Below are 18,401 nucleotides of genomic sequence, written 5' to 3'. Positions count from 1 at the left end.
GGGAAGAAACCAGCAGCAGAGCAAAACAACGAATAAAAGGTGCGCTCCTTAAAACCCAAGCAGGGTCTGAGCTTCCTAGCTATCCGGCCCACTGTAGTTCTGTACAGCGAATTCGACCAGAGGAGGGGTCCTGGCTTGTAGTTTGGGCAAACTGGTTGGTCCCACCAGCTCAAGGGAAGACGTTTCCTGGAGGATCTTCTCTGTCGTCAGATTCTGGCTATTCAGAGCAGCAGCAGGGCTTCACCGGGCGGTTCAGTCGTGGTAGGTGTCCTCTTCTGCCAGTTCCTCGTTGGTTCTTTCGTTCCAGTGGCAACTCTGCTCTTCCAGTCCCAGATACCTGCTTTTTATGTAGGTTTCCCCCATTCATACAGCCTGGCTGTCAAACACATAGCAGGGTGGCTGGCCTGGCAAGGCCAGTCCCCTTAGCCAATCAGACAAGAGTGCGGCTTGGGTTACCAAGGGAACCCATGGCAGGGGTCCGAAGATCCCTCCCTCACATCCTGCCTACCTAGACTATCAGGCGCCTTAAGGAGGGCTTCTGTGCAGAGGCCCGCGAAAAGACAGTGAACAAAGGAGTCATCCTCGGTTTGGCGTGCAGAGAAAAACACGAGAAAGACTTTAACAAAAAGAAATGGCGAATAAACCCAGCCGGAACCAAAATAAAATGTATTTGGTCAAGCGGGTTTTATGTTCGAGGCTAATATAACAGCCTAAAACATTACCACGTTTATATAAGATAATCGCAGTAGAAAAGTTAGGGTAAATACACCTGCCACCAGCCAAGTCTTAATGTTAAGGGAGCGAAACAAGGCTCCAAGAGGCACAGACAAAAAGGGATAATAGTTAACCCTTTCCAATACTCCATGTAAGATGGGGTGTACTGGGTCTGTGGTTTAAAGTGATCATATAAAGTTAATGGCAACTTTACCTGTTTGTGGCGGACAGTAGTCTGCCCCAGAAAAATTGAGTCAGTGGGAAGTCTCAAAGACAACCCTGTGTCACTACACTAAGGGTGCTGTGTAACACACACAAAAAGTGGTGCACATGGAGTAAGTGAAGCTACAGTGCCCAAGATCACACAGAAAGTAGAAACAACCATAGCAAAACACATGTAAGAGTGGAAAAAAGGCTCCCACTCTTACCAGGTGAAAAGAATAAACCCTAGAAATCCAGAAAAGCTGCTGAGGGACTCAGTAGGTAAGGGAAATCAACCATTTATTAGAATGCACCCTAACACTCGCCCCTCCACCCCTGGACTAAGGGACTGGAGGATTTAATCCACTGCTGAATGAATCTCTACCTCTAGTCGGTTATAAACATCCTAGAGAGACCATCAGCATTTTGGTGGTGACATACTGTTCTGTGCTCAATGGTAAAATCAAATCCTTGCAGGCAGATTGACCATTTTAGCAGTTTTGTGTTTTCCCCTTTCATTTGCATTAACCATCTCAAGGGTTGGTGGTCAGTTTGAATCACAAAAGTAGATCCATACAAGTATGGTCTAAACTTCTTCAAACTCCACACAATGGCAAAACATTCACACTCTATGGTTGTCCACCTTGTTTCTGGTTCCTTCAGTTTCCTAGTGATGAAGCAAATGGGGTGCTCCCTACCTTTCTCATCCAGTTGACTAAGGACTGCACCTATACCTATATTGGAGGGATCTGTCTGCACAATGAAGGGTTGGTGATAATCAGGAGCTCTTAGGACTGAAGCTTAACAAAGGGCTTTCTTCGGGCTTTCAAAGGCTTGAGTGCATTCCTCATTCCATCTAACCTTTTTAGGGAGTTTGGGAGAGGAGATCACATTCAAAGGAGAAGCTATGGTCCCATAGTTCTCAATGAAATTCCTGTAATACCCAGTGAGACCTAGAAAAGCTCTCACTTGGGTTTGAGTAGTAGGGGTAGCCCAGTTTTGCACAGCTTGTACTTTGCTGGGCAATGGCCTAATCTCACCTCCTCCTACCTCATTACCAAGGTAGACCAATTTACTCTGACCAATTTGACATTTGCTTGTCCTTATGGTCAGATGGGCCTGCTCAAGAGCCTGAAAAACATATCCCAGGAGATCAATATGTTCTTTCCATGTAGGGCTGAACACTGCAATGCCATCCAAGTATGCCATGCAGAAGTCTTCCATCCCATTCAGAACTTGATTAACCATCCTTTGAAATGTAGCAGGTGCCTTCTTTAGTCCAAAAGGCATAACCTTAAAATGGTAGAGGCTTGCTGGGGTGGAACATGCAGTTTTCTCCTTGGCATGGTCTGTCAGTGCTATTTGCCAATAGCCTGAGGTTAGATCAAATGTACTGAGGTACTTGGCTGAACCAAGTCTATCCACCAGTTCATCTGTTCTTGGCAAAGGATGGGCATCAGTCTTAGTGACTGCATTTAGAGCTCTATCTCAACTCCTTGGATCCTGCCTTTGGTACTAGAACAACTGGACTAGACCATGGACTTGTAGAGGGCTCTATAACCCCGAGATCAAGCATCTTGTTGACCTCTCCTTTGATGTGGGATCTCACATGTTCCAACATTCTGTACCCCCTGCTTTTGACAGGTAGACAGTCACCAGTGAGAATATCATGCTGGCCCCAAGGGGCCAAGCCTGGTGATAGTGAAAACAGGGAGGCAAACTGATTCAACTGAATTTTAGACTCCTCTTGTTCAGAGGTCAGCTGAGAAGAAAGATTAAACTCCTATTTGTTCATCTAAAGGTTGGCCTCTGAGGAGGTCAGGTAGAGGTTCACTCCCCTCTTTCTCTTGAGCTGAAGCTAGAAGCAAAGCTTCAACTTCTGGTCTCGAGACATAAGCTTTTAAACGGTTGGTGTGAAAGACTCTGGGAGCCTCCTTAGGTCTGCCTAAGTCCACCAGATAGTTCACCTCTCCAAGTTTGCCCACAACCTTGAAGGGTCCTATCCAATTGTCCTGAAAGGCCCTCTGCCTTGTTTGCACCATAACTAGTACACGCTGGTCTTGAGTAAACTCAACCATGTTGGCCTTCTGGTCATCCCAATGTTTGACCAGAGCCTGACCTGCTTTCAAGTTATCACTTGCTTCTTCCATCATGTGTGACATTCTCCTCCGGAGACCTATCACATAGTCAGTCGCTCTGACTGGCTTGGGGGAAGGAGCACTCTCCAACCCCTCCTTGATCAGGGCCAATGGACCTCTGACTGGATGGCCATAGAGAAGTTCAAAGGGTAACCAACTCCCTCCTGAGGGACTTCTCTATATGCAAAGAGAAGGCATGGCAGTAGAAGGTCCCACTTTTTCTTAAGGGGTTCCTCTAAAGCACCTATCATTCTCTTCGTAGTATGATTAAACCTCTCCACCAGTCCGTTTGTCTGTGGATGGTAGGCTGTAGAGAACATGTAAGTGACACCACAGTTTTTCTACATGGCTTGCATGTAGTGGGACATAAAATTGGATCCCCTGTCGGATATCACTTCCTTTGGAAACCCTACTCTGGTAAAAATACCAAGTAGAGCCTTAGCCACAGCGTGAGCCATAACAGTTCTCATAGGTATGGCCTCTGGGTATCTTGTAGCATGGTCTACTACAACTAGGATAAACCTGTTCGCTGAAGATGTGGGAGGGTCAAGGGGACCAACAATGTCAATGCCCACCCTCTCAAAAGGAACTCCCACCACTGGGAGAGGCACCAGGGGTGCCACATTCTTGGCTCCACTCTTGCCAGAGGTTTGGCAAGTGTGACAGCTCCTACAGAATTTGTTCACTTCTGAACCCATTTTAAGCCAGTAGAAGTAGAGAGAGAGCCTTTCCTTGGTCTTCTTGAAACTCAAGTGACCAGTCAAAGGGATCTCGTGGGTTAACTGTAGGAACTGGAGTATGTTGGCAAGGGGCACTACAAGTCTTTTTCAGTCCCCAGGGATAGACTCAGTTGGTTCACTGTAGAAGAGGCCATCTTCCCAGCTTAACCTGTGCTTCCCAACTTCTTGCCCATCAAGTTGGTTAGCAGCCTTTGAAGAGTAGGACACTCTCTCTGTCCTTTGCTAAAGTCTGCCCTGTTGGGTCCACCTTCTGCCAGTAAAGACTGCAGCTCAGGATGTTCCACAGGGACAAGATCTCCAACTAAGACAGTGTCTTTTTGCAGATCTGACTCTTCGGATGCTGGGTCAATGTGATGCTTGAGCTAAAACATGGCGCTGGTGCGCAGTGCATTCTGGGGCACTCAGAGCCAAAATGGATATTTATTCCATGCCTCAGTGAAAACTGCACTTGCTTTGCTAAAAAACATGTGTTCAACGTTATTAATTGCTGAGCCTGGTATGCAGGCCTCAGCCAAGGACACAGCGCTGTGGTTAGCAAGAATCCACAGGTGCCGTCTGGTACCAGAGATTAAAAAAAGGTTTTGTTATGGCTTGCTATGCTTGAGCCAAGGTCTCATGATGAGTTATGGAATTGTTTTCCGTGGTGCTTTAGGGGAGGGAAGCGCTTTGCTCCTTGGGGTTACTGTCGGCTGGCCCAGCCGGCAGCCAATGGTCACTCATCAATGCGCAAGCGCTAATGCCAGAAGGTTTGAGAAATTGCCACCCCATTTGAGGAGTGCATATATGCGGAGCACTGGAAAGGTCAGGTGGAAAAAGCACAAAGACCTCAGTCGGAGGGGGGACGCCTTGTTCCGACATACCTGTGGGCTGTTGTGCTCTCGGCCGGGCTGTTACCGGGGTCTTCTAGCCACTTCTGGTGAGATGAGGGATTCAGTTACGCCCATGGTGATGTATTCTTTCTAATTCACTATCTTTTCTGTGATTTATTTCTGTGTTATCACTTATTGCTTTATGAATAAATAGCCATATAAGTGCTCATTATCCTCTAACTGCGTGTCTGGGTGTGAGTTATTGTTCCGTCTACCTGCGTTCAAAGTATTTGCTCTGCTCTGCAAATGTACTGGTGATAAATAACTGTCCGTGCACTCTTGGCGAGCAATACATTTTTGGCGACGAGGATGGGATATTTGTGATGAATTGCTCCAAATATTAAAGAATCTGTTTGAACGCAGATAGGCTTTGCTTACATTGCAAGCAAAGGTTTTTTTTCGTTTGGCAGTGAGTGTCGGACTGTATTAATCTGTTTTTTTTGTGGGTGTGCGTGCTTGCGCGAGTGACTGCAGAGTGGAAAGAAAAAAAAATAAGTTTTGCAAGTTACTGTAATGATGGATAGTTTGTTCAGGAAAAAGGGTGTTCCCGCTGGCGGTGAATGTCCCGAGGTTATGATTCCAGGGTGGGCTAAAGGCCCATATGATAAGCTACCCCAGGTGTGGGCATATGGAGCTGGGCTGAGTGAAACATGGGACGGTGGTTTGGGAGAAGCTGCTCCATCAGAAGTAATGTTTTGTATACAACAGATTTCAGTAGAGAGGGGAAAGGAATGCGCTGCATTAGGCAGGCGGGGTGGGTCCTCTTACATGCCTACAGGAAAATACATCAAAAAAATGTAGAAATAAAAGAGCATATTTTGCAATTAGAAAAGGAGTTGGCTGCCAAGCAGCAGATAGCGTTGATGCAGGAAATTCAGACGAAACTTTTTAAAGACAAGGCTGATAAATATTAGGCTGTGGCAGAGAGGGTGGCAGTTAGGGTAGCCCGGTACAAGTATAAAAAAAGACGAGGGGGGGTCCACAAATGAAAGTGGCAGCTGTAATCGCTACTGCAGGTGTGGATTGGGACCCTGATAAGTGGGATGGAGACATTTTTGACTCAACAAGCCCAGAGAGCAGCTCAGCAAATGAGTCAGATTCCAAAGCAGAACTTAATCAAAAGACAGTGGCAGTGAAGCCGGTTAGAAGACGGCATGCCGGACCCCACCCGCAGAATCCTGCATGTGGGGTTGTGGATTTAAACCATGCTGGAAGATTACACCCAGCAGGAGTTTGGGGAAATCATTACTCGTTTGAGGCAAAAGTCAGGAGAACCTTTACTGACATGGATGGTGAGATTGCTAGATGGGGGCGCCGCAGGGTTGTTGGTAGATTCCACAGAATCACAGAGCTTTTTGCCTTTGTCAACTGACACCAATGTACAGGAGGTCTTAAGGGCAGGGCCACCCCCTGACGAAAATGGGCAAGCTTCACAGGTGTATCTGTTGCACCTAGCAGCCCAGGCATGTAACTGCAAGTATCCTATTACTACAGATTGGCCTAGTGAGGAAAAGAAGTGGTACACTTTGAAAGAGGCAACTTGACTAGGCAGAAATACCAAGTGTTGATTGTCCCAATACCTGAGTACATAATTGGCTTTGACATTCTAGAAGGATTGACTTTGGGTCTTGGAGGTAAAAGCTATCAGTTTGGGGTGAGTGCATTGACCTGCACACCCATTACCATAGGTAAATTGAAGATGCCCCCAGTGCGGGTGCCTGTGGCAACCAAGCGGGTAGCGATGAAACAATACCGCATTCCCGGGGGCATAAGGAAATTTCAGACACCATCAAAGAGTACGTAGAGGCGGGTGTGTTACGCCCTATTACTACCGTGTGGAACAACCCACTCTGGCCTGTCAAAAAAGGGGACGGGTCTTGGAGGATGACGGTGGATTACCGCGAGTTAAATAAATACACTCCTCCCTTGGTGCCTGCAGTGCCAGATGCCATTATCTTGATTGAGAATGTCCAAAAGTTTGAGGGGACCTGGTATGCAGTGGTAGATTTAGCCATTGCATTTTTCTCTGTGCCAATAGCTGAAGAATGCCAAGAGCAGTTTGCATTTTCCTGGAGCGGGCGTCAGTACACCATAACAAGGTTACCTATGGGTTACTTACATAGCCCGACTATCTGTCACTGGCTGGTGGCAGAGCACTTAGACAAGATACCGTGTAAACCTGACATACACATTTCTCACTACATTGATGATATTTTGATTCAGGGCAAGGATGAGCAAAGTGTGTAATATCAGTTAGAAGTCATTATGGAAGGATTGAAGAAGGAAGGGTGGGAGATTAACCCAAACAAAATTCAAGGCCCAGCTGAGACACTGATATTCCTAGGGATTCAGTGGCATAATGGGCATCGAGAGATGGTGCCGAAGGCCCGACAGAAAATACTTGAGTTTACCACTCCAATGAACAAAAAGCAAGCTCAGCAGTTCATAGGGTTGTTTGGGTTTTGGAGACAGCACATTCCCCATTTAGGGCAGATACTGCCTCCCCTCTAAAAGTGACATGAAAGAAATATGAGTTTCAGTGGGGGGAAGAACAGCAAAAAGCATTTGATTTGGCGAAAGACACCGTGCAGCAGTTGCTTGATTTATGGCCATTGAAGGAAGGCGAAGTGGAGTTGAATGTGTCTGTGCAAGACAATTACGCTAACTGGAGTGTGTGGCAGAAAAAGGACAGGAAACGTGTGCCATTCGGGTTCTGGAGTCGTAAGTTGCCCGATGCTGGTAACTCATACACTCCGTTCAAGAAGCAGTTGTTGGCATGTTTGGGCCCTGGTCGATACTGAGCAAATGACAGTGGGGCATGATGTGTTGATGAGGCCTGAAATCCCGATTATGCAATGGGTGCTGAGCTCTCCTAAAACACACACAATAGACACGCTCAAGGAGCCAGCATAATTTAATGCAAATGGTACATTCAAGACAGTGTTAAATCAGGGAAGGGTGGGGTTGCAAAATTACATGAGCAAGTAGCCAACATACCACCCTCAGATTACATACCACCAGAAGTGTCTGAGAAACGCGAGTCTCCCGTGAAATGGGGAGTACCTTATGGCGATCTGGCCGTAGAGCAGACAGAGCAGGCCTGGTTTACAGATGGCTCAGGCCGATATGTGGGAACCGAGTGATACTGCAAAGCGGTGTCATACAATCCCAAGACTAAAAAGATTTTAACAACGTGAGGGAAAGGGAAGAGCAGTCAGTTTGCAGAACTTTACCAAGCATTGAAACAAGAGACCCCTGGTTGATGTCATTTGTACACAGATTCATGGTCAGTGGCGAATGGGTTGGCGGTGTGGTTGCCAATCTGGCAAAAGAATGGGTGGAAGATTCATTCAAAAGAGTTGTGGGGAAAAGAACTGTGGCAAGATATTGCGGAAATGTTATCACAAAGTGAAGTCACTGTGTCTCATGTGGATGCGCATTGTGCTACAGATTCATTAGAACGTTGGTTTAATTCTGTTGCAGATGAACACACCAAGATTTGTGGATGCGGAGGCTCAGGAAGACGATTTGGAGGGTTTGGCCAAGTGGGCTCACCAGAAATGTGGGCACCTTGGAGAAAAGGCTACTATCAGGTGGGCAAAAGCTTAAGGAATCAGTACTCTTTTAGAGGTAGTGAAAACAATCATTTTGCAATGTCCAGTGTGCCAAAACCAACAGCATAGTCCTATCCCTCAGATTATCCAGGGCACGTTGCGAGTAGGAAAATTACCAGGTCAAATTTGGCAGATTGATTACATTGGTCCTCTGCCAATCAGCAAAGGCTGTCAGTATGCATGCACCATTGTGGATACATACTCTGGATAAATGATGGTTTTGCTGTGCAAGCGTGCCACACAACTGAACACCATTAAGTTATTGGATCAGATCATGTTGCATTACGGAGTGCCTTTGCAAATTCAAAGTGACAATGGGTCACACTTCAAAGGCAAATTAATTCAGGAATACTGTCAGGAAAAGAGTATTGAGTGACCCTATCACCCCGAAGCGTCAGGATTAATTGAAAGGGTCAATGGTTTGTTGAAAGAACAGCTGCGCAAATCTGGAGATGGCAGTTTAGCAGGCTGGCATGATCGTGTGTTTGATGCAGTGAAATTGCTAAACAATAGGCCTGTGAATAATCATGAAACTCCATTGTTGTGACTAATGACTCCTGCTTTACAGATTCAGCCCCACTCGGTTAGAGAGACCCTATTGTACTGGGAAATTACCCCGGTTTCTTTAGCTCCCTATCGGGCAACTCCAGAGTAATCAAGGGTAGACTTGCATTCTCATGAAGAAATTAGATTAGACCCGAGGGGGATTGTTGTGATTTAAACAGGGATTGGGGTACAAATTCCAACAGAGCATATGGGATGGATTGCCCCTTAGCATTGAAGGGAGTTCAAGTACTGGGAGGGGTCCTTGACGCTGATTACCAAGATGAGATCAAAGTTACGTTAATGAATAGTGGAGACCAAGTGTTACCAATTCATAAGGGTGATCGAGTGGCCCAATTGATTATTGTTCCTGTTAAATTGTCCATTATCAAAAAGGGGGAGCCTCCCACAGTGTTAACTACTCGTGGGGATCGTGGTTTTGGCTCTTCAGACAGTATGATACCAGGTGCAAAGGTGTGGGTCGAAAGACCAAGTGGCCCACCGGTGCCCGCAGATGTTATTGCATCAGGCAAAGACCAGGTAGTCTTAGTAATGGAACCTGGTAAAGAAAAATGGCAGTATGTGCCCGCAGACAAATGTTACCTAAGAGAGTGATTTTCAACACTGATATCTCTTTTCTGGGTTTGCCTTGTAGATCCTGTGTCTGGCTGGTGTAATTGTGGGACTAAATGGACCCCGTTTGGGAGAGTCAAACGGCATGCTGCTGTCCGTGAGGAACGTCACATCTGTGCCAGCGATCCATGGGAAACCGATGATGATGAGCAATGATGTTCAAAAGCAGTCCTAAGCCAATGCCGAAAAGCCAGCCAGACCAAAGAAATGGATTTGTGGAATGCAGCAAACAGGTCAGGTGCAAACACAAACAACGTTGATACCAGCTATGCAACAGATGTCTTTAGGAAGGTTGAAAATATTCCCTGATGATTACCCAAACAGAGAATATGCGGACATATTTGGCACAACAGGTACTCAACATTACGCACTTTTGCCTTACTGATGTGCATCATGCAGAAGCTTTGCTGACTACTTGTTTAGTAGCGGTGCCGACGCCAGTTCCGGTTCTAAAGCACATTTCCGGTGTCATGCACAATGATTCTTTGGTTCAAGATTCTGATATCAGACAATCCTTTTCAGTCTATGAGTACTGCAGATTTTGCCAAGAAACCGATCGCAAGTGGAGAAACTTGACACGTATTAATACATACAATATAACTCAAAGCGATGTGTGTTACTTTATGACCTGCAATGTAAAAGAAATTGGCAAATGTCAACAGCTGAATTTAACCAAGCAGAAAAATCAAACTGCGTTTGAGAAAAGGTTGTGTTCACGAGTTCCAAGCACATGTACCAGTGTGAATAATACTATGGCCCTCATTACGACCCTGGCGGAAAGTGACTGACCGGACCGCCACAGCGTAAATAGCGTTTCCGCCATTGCACGATGGAGCAAAGTGCGGCCCATTCCGACCCATCGGGCACGAGCACCACGGCATGGCGGAAGTGCAAAGTCCGCGATGGCGGAAATGACCCCAAAACGGCCCACACCGCCGCCGTACGGCGCCCTAGGTGCAATACCGCCACCCATCTTAGCGGACACCGCAGTGAGCGCCAACCGGAAAGTACGGTGACCGTAAATATACGGAAACGGAAGTAAAAACATGGGCCCGGAACGGGAAACATCCCGCCGTACACCTATAAAACCACAAAATCCACACAACCACTAAAAACACTACCCTGAGACACACCCCAACCCGTCATCCACCCTAGCGAAACCAAGAAAAATGGGAAAAGTAGCGAAGAAAGCGTGCGACCGCAAGCGGCAGGTCCACTTCTCCCGTGAGGAACTCACCGTGCTAACAGAGACCCTCCAGGAGAATGCTGCCGTCGTCTTCTCGACGCAAATGACCAGGACGGCACTTGCGAACAAGAAGGCCATATGGGCTCTGGTGGCACAGCGGGTAAGTGCGGTGGGGACCGCACCCCGCAACCCACAGCAATGCAGAAAGCGATGGGACGACCTGCGGATACGCGTCCGTAGCATACTTTCTGCCAACCGCAACATTGCCACAGCCACCGGGGGAGGATCGGAATCACCCATCAAGTTGACCCCCTGGGAAGAAATCTGTGCCTCCACCATAGGAATGGAGAGCATAGAGGGAGTCGGAGGGATGGAGAAAGGAGTGCAGACATCCGAAGAATCAGGTAGGTGGCCCAAATGAAACAAAGCTAAATCCACAATGTCCAATCATGTGAAGTACCATGTGTCCACATAGTGCAACAGAAACACATGTCCAGGAGAACGTCCACACACATTGGCCTGATAGCGCACTTTAAAACTCACAATAAATACATAAATAATTAAAAACCCCAAAAACACCCACTACACGTGCAGCAGGCACACCCTAACTGCAGGCTGCCAAACAACTGCACCCTCACTCCACACACAAATGAAAGCACCTCCAAGAGGAAGGAACATCAACAGGCACCCCAGCAGCCAGCATGCCCACAACAGCAGCACCACAGGTCCCCCCAATGGATGCCACAGAAGGCACTGCCTCTGGTGGCAGCACCATAGGTGACACCCCATTGATGGCAGCATGCTCCGACACAGAAGACGGGGATGACGAAGTCAGATCCATCCATGACCTGTCCCAATCCCCCTGTCTGTCCCATCCCGTACAACATGAGGATACCACGCAGGGGCACCCACAAGACGACGACTGGCCATCCCCCACAAGCCCTGTGGCAAGGCAACATGAGGTCACCAGCCCCTCTGTGACACCACCGCAAATGGCCATGGCCCAGCAGAGGCAACAGTCCCTCGACCAGTTAATCGTGCAACAGCAGCAACTGGCCACGCTCCTCAAGGACCATGCCGATGAATGTGGGGGCACTAAGGCAGACATAGAAACATCAACTGAGACACTTAGGGCAGAAATGGAGAGAAGTACAGAGACACTAAGGGCACAAATGGAGAGTAGCACCGAGTGCCTGAGAGTCCAAATGGAGAGTAGCACCGAGTGCCTGAGAGTCCAAATGGAGAGTAGCACCGAGAGCCTGAGAGTCCAAATGGAGAGAAGCACCGAGAGCCTGAGGGGGGAACTGCATGCGACGTCCAAAGACGTATGTGCCGAACTTGCCGCAGTGCGCCGTGTGCTCACTGAGCTCTCACAAACCCTTAGGGACATGCATGGACGTGAGCAGGCAGAGACATCATCCGTTGCAAGTTCCGTCCAGGGCAGCCCCCAACGTAGATCTGGGAGGAACCTGCGCTCCACAGGCAGGGGTGCCCCTGATACCCGCAGAAGGGGCTTGCAATAGCGACTGCCCACTGACAATGAGCATCTTTGGACACTGGTGTTCGGGGGGGAGGTAGGAGGGTGGAGGGGGTGTGTTGGGCTCACTTGGGTGGCGGGTCGATAGGGTGTTCAACATGATATCACATATGCCATAAACAATGCACGATCAACCAATGAGATGTGTGGACAATGATCTTTGTGTACTAGGCCATCATAGGCGTACAGTCCATATTGTGCATGTACCAGACACACACAGTGCCACGAGTACCGTGTCCATGTATCAGCCACCAGGCGTGAGTGCTAGAAGCATGCATCAATGAGATGCTGACGAATGTCACGGCCCTCCTGTGCCTCGCAGACTCCTTGAGGTGCTGCCACATCCCCACCCTCATCATGACCATCTTCAGGTGCTTGCAGTTCTGCGTCAGGGGGCATGGGCACATTTCTACGTACGCACATGTTGTGGAGCATGACACATGCCATGACCATCTTTGCAACCTTCTCATGGCGGTACAGGAGTGCCCCGCCAGACCTGCTGAGGCAGCGGAAACGAGTCTTCAGTAGGCCGAATGCCTGTTCAATGACTACACGGGTACGTGAGTGGGCATGGTTGTAGTCCTCCTCATGCTGGTCCCGTGGGTTCCGGACTGGTGTGAAGAGCCATCTCTTCAGTGGATATCCAGCATCACCTGTATGTGGACGATAAACGTATGATGTGGAATGCCATTGCTACGTACGCACCCCCCCCCCTTCCTGCCAGGTCATTGCCGAATCACATACCCCACATCATCATGCATGAAATGAGACTCACCGAGTAGCCAGGATCTGTTCCCTGCGTGTCGCTCCATGTAGCGTGGTATTGTAGAGTTCCTCAAGACCATAGAATCATGGGTTGATCCAGGGAATCGGGCACAACAATGTGTAATGATCCTGTTGGAGTCACACACCATTTGTACATTCAGGGAATGAAATTGTTTTCGGTTGCGGTACTGGGCCTCCATGGCATGTGGGACGACCAATTCCACATGGGTGCAGTCGATGGCACCAAGGCAACCCGGTATGCCGCCAAGTGCATGGAATCCCACTTTTGTGTTGGTAATTTCCTGCTCCGAGCGTGGTAGAGAGATGTAGTCGTCTGCGTGCTGCAGGAGGGCATCGAGCACTTGCAATAGTGTCCGTGAGAACAGTGGCTGAGAAATGCCATGCAACTGTCCGACTGTGTGCTGGTAGGTGCCTGTGGCCAGGAAGTGGAGTACAGACACCACCTTCAGTAGGGGTGGGATGGCGGTTGGGCTATCTATCATGCTGACAAGGTCAGCCTGTGTCATGTCCACAATGGCGGCTATGGTGTCCCGGTCCAAACGGTAGAGGGTGTGGATCTGCTCATCAGTGAGGTTGAACGGATGTGCTCGGAGGCGTGGGATTGCGGGCTGCCTGCGTGGTGGTAGTGGCTGTGCTGGCGGCCCTTGCTGGCCCTGCCTTGGCCTCCTCCTCCTCCTGCGTCTCCTCCGTGCGGCCGGTTGTAGTTGGTGTTCGTCTTCTTCTTGGAGTTGGAGTAATTGCAGTGCTATCAGGTCCCCCAGGGCCAACATCGCGAGTCCTGCCGGTAGCATTTCGGAGTGGGTGTGGTTGTGGGAGGAGACTGGGTGTGCAATTTATGTGTTTTCAGGCTGTATGGCCTCCACCTGTGGTGATTCATTCCACCTGTGCAAGCTGCTCTCCCCTTTGGCCGAGCACGTCCCGCACACAACGCTGCAATTCGAGTAATGGCATCTTGCTATTGCAATCATGTATTTGTACCCGATGGCCGTGTAACATTGGTTGATATGTTCATTCGGCTATGGTCCCATTGTTTCACATACAATCTTTGCAGTCGCGAACAGACTTTTGAAGGGTCAGTGGAACGTAGTACTTGAGTAACGGTGGGCCCTCATGCATCACTGTACCGAGTTGCACCGACGGGCGGGGCGTCCCATTTGTGGGTGAAGGCAGTTGCCATTTTCACACACAGCCGCACTAGATGGATTAATTTGTGATTTCAAGCGGCCACAGATGCCTTTTCGACGTGATGTTGCAAATGAGGAATTCGAAGGGCGGCGCTTTCGGTTATCAGCTAGCGGCGAGGAGATGCCCACAGGTCTGACTGCAAATATAACGTTCTATTGTTCAATGTCCTTGAGACAGGGGCCATGGCGAGGATGCAATGATTGATATGAATAGTTTGGGATGCGCAATAGCGACGTGGGCGATGAGGCCGGACGTTCCCAAATACATGTTACTTCACAACACTGGAATTACGGGCTGGGGCACTGTGGATTTTGCAGGCTGCATAACGCACAGACTCAATGGATATTTCTAATGTTATGTGAGTAAATATTCAGGCGTTTTTATACCGGGATGAGGGAATGATGAATGGATGCATGGGCAGATGATTTGATACAGAGTTTGCCATGTACAGGGCTTCTTGGAATCTGTCCGCCTCCCCTGCGCTATGTGATGCAGGGCTGCCATAGTGGGACCATCGTCTATCTGGCCTTGTTGAGCCCTCCCTGTCTCGACGCGCCTTCAGACACTTGTGTCCATGCACGTTAACATTCCCATCAGATGGATTCTGTTTTCACAGACGCATGCACAGGTACACTCGTTTGTGATGGTGTTTACACCTCGATATAGATAGTTATGAGTCGCAAGTGGTTTTGGGGTGGTGATGATCCTTTGGAGTGGGCTAGCATGCATATGGCTGTGGATTTAGTGTGATCATTGAAGTGAGTTGTTCGAATGTAGTTCTGATGGCCATTCTGTTCTTTTTCTTTTCTTTTGGTTGACAGGTATCTCCTCCCCTTTTGCCACTGCCATCTGTATGCCACTCCTGCAGATGGCTTTTACTCCCGACACCTGCTGCTTCGTGTTAATCAGTGGAGCAGCATTACGATCTTATGGGACGATCGCCAATGGGCCACATGCCCTTACGCAGTACTAGTGGCTCGGAGCAACATTTCGGCCTTTCAGCTGGACTAGTGCCTCCCCATTGGGACGGCCCTGCGGTTCTGTGCGCTTCCATGTTGCCTTTTCGTACGTGAATGTGGCTCTGTGTACCATGATGGAACAGGGCGTCACACAAGTAGTAGCTGGTCATTTCTTGCGGGTGCAGCCCACAATGGTGAAATGTGTTTTGGAGTTCATGGCCTAATGGCTGTATGGGCTTGGTGATTTTGTTGTGCATTAAATTTCTATTCTGATATGGGCCGTGTAGCGTTCTTCTTTGCAAGTGATGTGGCATATTCCTATTTGGGGAGCGATGTATTGTGAGGAGATCTGCATTGGGTTCCAGCTTCGGAGTTTAGTTGCGTGGTACTGTGCTGGGCGCGTTTGCCTACGAAGCCCAGTGAGGTCAGGGATGAGGGCTGCCAATATGACTGTTTGAATGATGTCATGCTCAGGGGCGGGGGATTAGGTTTTGTGTAACAGATGCCGGTCAGCCAGGTGGACTGGTGGAATGATGTGATTTTCGGAATATTGCTGGTCACAGGTGCCTGTGTTTGCGTGCGTTTCTTGGTGGGGGACTGTGGTCATGTCCATTGGAATGGCTTCTGTATTCGTGCCATCTGTGCCCTGCAGCTCCCATTGGCCCCTCTTGTGATTCTTTTGTTCGTTGGCATGCATGGGTGACTTGTACATTTCACTGGTTGCATTGTGACTTCATTGCACCTACGGGGAGTTGTACTTTGTGGGCAGGGAGCGGTGTACAGGCACTCAGTGGGGCCGTTTACGGTTGATTCGCGATGCCGTACTTCTCACCATGGCGGAATGGTACTTTCCGCCGTGCTTGATGGCGTTAGGTACATGTCCGCTAGGGTCGGAATTCGCGTACCCTTGCGCCATGGTGGTATTTACGGTTTGGCATAGCGCGCGCGCGCGTACTTGGTGCAGTTAGCGTTGGCGTTCACTACGGTGTCGCTAATGGCATCGTACTTTGCGGTGACGGGTCATAGTCGCACCGAGCGCTATTCGATGGCGGTATTGCATTTCCGCCATCGTTTTTCGATTTCCGCCAGGGTCGTAATGAGGGCCTATGTCTTGCAATCATACAGTGATAGCTGCCAGTCATCTAAATCATGTTAAACTTCCAACAAGATGGCTCTTCTCATGTGGCAACATCACATACACTTACATTACAGCTAACATTTCCGGAGGTCCATGTGCCTTGGCTCCATTAGGACTAATGATGTTTCCTTTACACCCAGCAATGTCTCGAAGCAAAAGGTCAACTTTCGAATCTGTGGGTCTATCCCCAGATTGTGATTCACATGTGCATTTGGTATCAGAGGCTGAGATTCTAGCATTAGCCCTTTCATTAGTGGGAGTTTGGGTTTAGCCGCTGGGGGTTACAATCTTTAATTAAACTATCATGTTTAGTGGTAAAAGGACTTAATCATACTTCTCAAGCATTAGAAGAGTTGCTCCTTGATAGCAAAGTTATTAGAAAAGCAACTTTGCAAAACAGGGCTGCCGTTGATTATCTCTTGCTGAAACATAATTTGGGTTGTAACGCAGTTGAAGGTATGTGTTGTTTCAACCTAAGTGACCATTCACAATCCATTGAAAGTCATATCCGAGGTTTGAGGGACCTAATTTCCCAAGTGTCTCAAGATAATACTGGGAATTGGTGGGATTGGTTATTTTCATGGATTCCGGATATTGGGGGTACACTGCGTTACGCCTTTGCTGGCATTTGTATCATATTAGCTATCATAATAGCTGGTTGTTGTTGTATTCAATCTATTCCCAACTTAGTTCTGATGTTTCGTCGGTTTTAAAGACCGTCTCCTCTACCACTGGGCTATGGAAAGTAAATATCCAAGGGTGAATTGTGATGCTTGAGCTAAAACATGGCGCTGGTGCGCAGTGTATTCTGGTGCACTCAGAGCCATAATGGATATTTATTCCATGCCTCAGTGAAAACTGAACTTGCTTTGCTAAAAACCTGTTTTCAACATTATTAATTGCTGAGCCTGGTATGCAGGCCTCAACCAAGGACACGGTGCTGTGGTTAGCAAGAATTCACAGGTGCCGTCTGGTACCAGAGATAAAAAAAGGTTTTGTTATGGCTTGCTATGCTTGCGCCAAGGTCTCAAGATGAGTTATGGAATTGTTTTCCGTGGTGCTTTAGGGGAGGGAAGCGCTTTGCTCCTTGTGGTTACTGTCGGCTGGCCCGGCCGGCAGCCAACGGTCACTCATCAATGCGCAAGCAGTAATGCCAGAAGGTTCGAGAAATTGCCACCCCTTTTGAGGAGTGCATATATGCCGAGCTCTGGAAAGGTCAGGTGGAAAAAGCACAAAGACCTCAGTCAGAGGGGGGACGCCTTGTTCCGACATACCTGTGGGCTATTGTGCTCTTGGCCGGGCTGTTATCGGGGTCTTCCAGCCGCTTCTGGCGAGATGAGGGATTCAGTTACGCCCATGGTGATGTATTCTTTCTAATTCACTATCTTTTCTGTGATTTACTTCTGTGTTATCACTTATTGCTTTATGAATAAATAGCCACATAAGTGCTCATTATCCTCTAACTGCGTGTCTGGGTGTGAGTTATTGTTCCGTCTACCTGCGTTCAAAGTATTTGCTCTGCTCTGCAAATGCACTGGTGATAAATAACTGCCGTTGCACTCTTGGCGAGCAATACAGTCAACCGAACAAGGTTGCGCCTCACACTCTGCTTCAGCAGGTGGAGTAGTCACAGGAGTGACTTTGGACAATCTTGGGGATGTCCTTGTAGGTAGCACAGGTGTGCTGTCTGACTTTTTCCTGGAGGTCTTGGGTTACCCCTTTGTCTCTGTTTTTCTGGTGGAGTGATAGTTTCCTCTATCATCTCCTCTGGAGAGCCTCTCAAGGTTCTCTCCCTTGTAGTCAAAAAAATGGGGGGGCAGAACAGTAAGTTAACAGGGAAGTGCCCTTACTTTATGAACTGAGTAACACGAAAATGTGGGGCAAATACCAGCTGTTGTATGATTTTAGTGAAAAACCAAATTGAGTCTGTTTTCCAAAACAAGATCGACGACCTGTTTTTCGGATAAAACCACTGTGGTTGAGGGCAGAGTTATTTTTCAAGAAGACAAAGTGCTGCTGTGAGTTTTACCACCCGCAGTAACAAGGCTGTGAAGGAGGACAGAAAAGGATAGAATTGAATCCTAAATATCCCTTCCTTTTACCCTCGTCTGTCCCTATGTAGCGCTGGTGTATCGCCTACAAACAGGGGACAGGATAA

Source organism: Ambystoma mexicanum, chromosome 6q, assembly GCF_040938575.1.
Source record: "Ambystoma mexicanum isolate Mex_15411 chromosome 6q, UKY_AmexF1_1, whole genome shotgun sequence".
NCBI lineage: Eukaryota > Metazoa > Chordata > Amphibia > Caudata > Ambystomatidae > Ambystoma > Ambystoma mexicanum.
Note: the sequence above shows the minus strand (reverse complement) of the source record.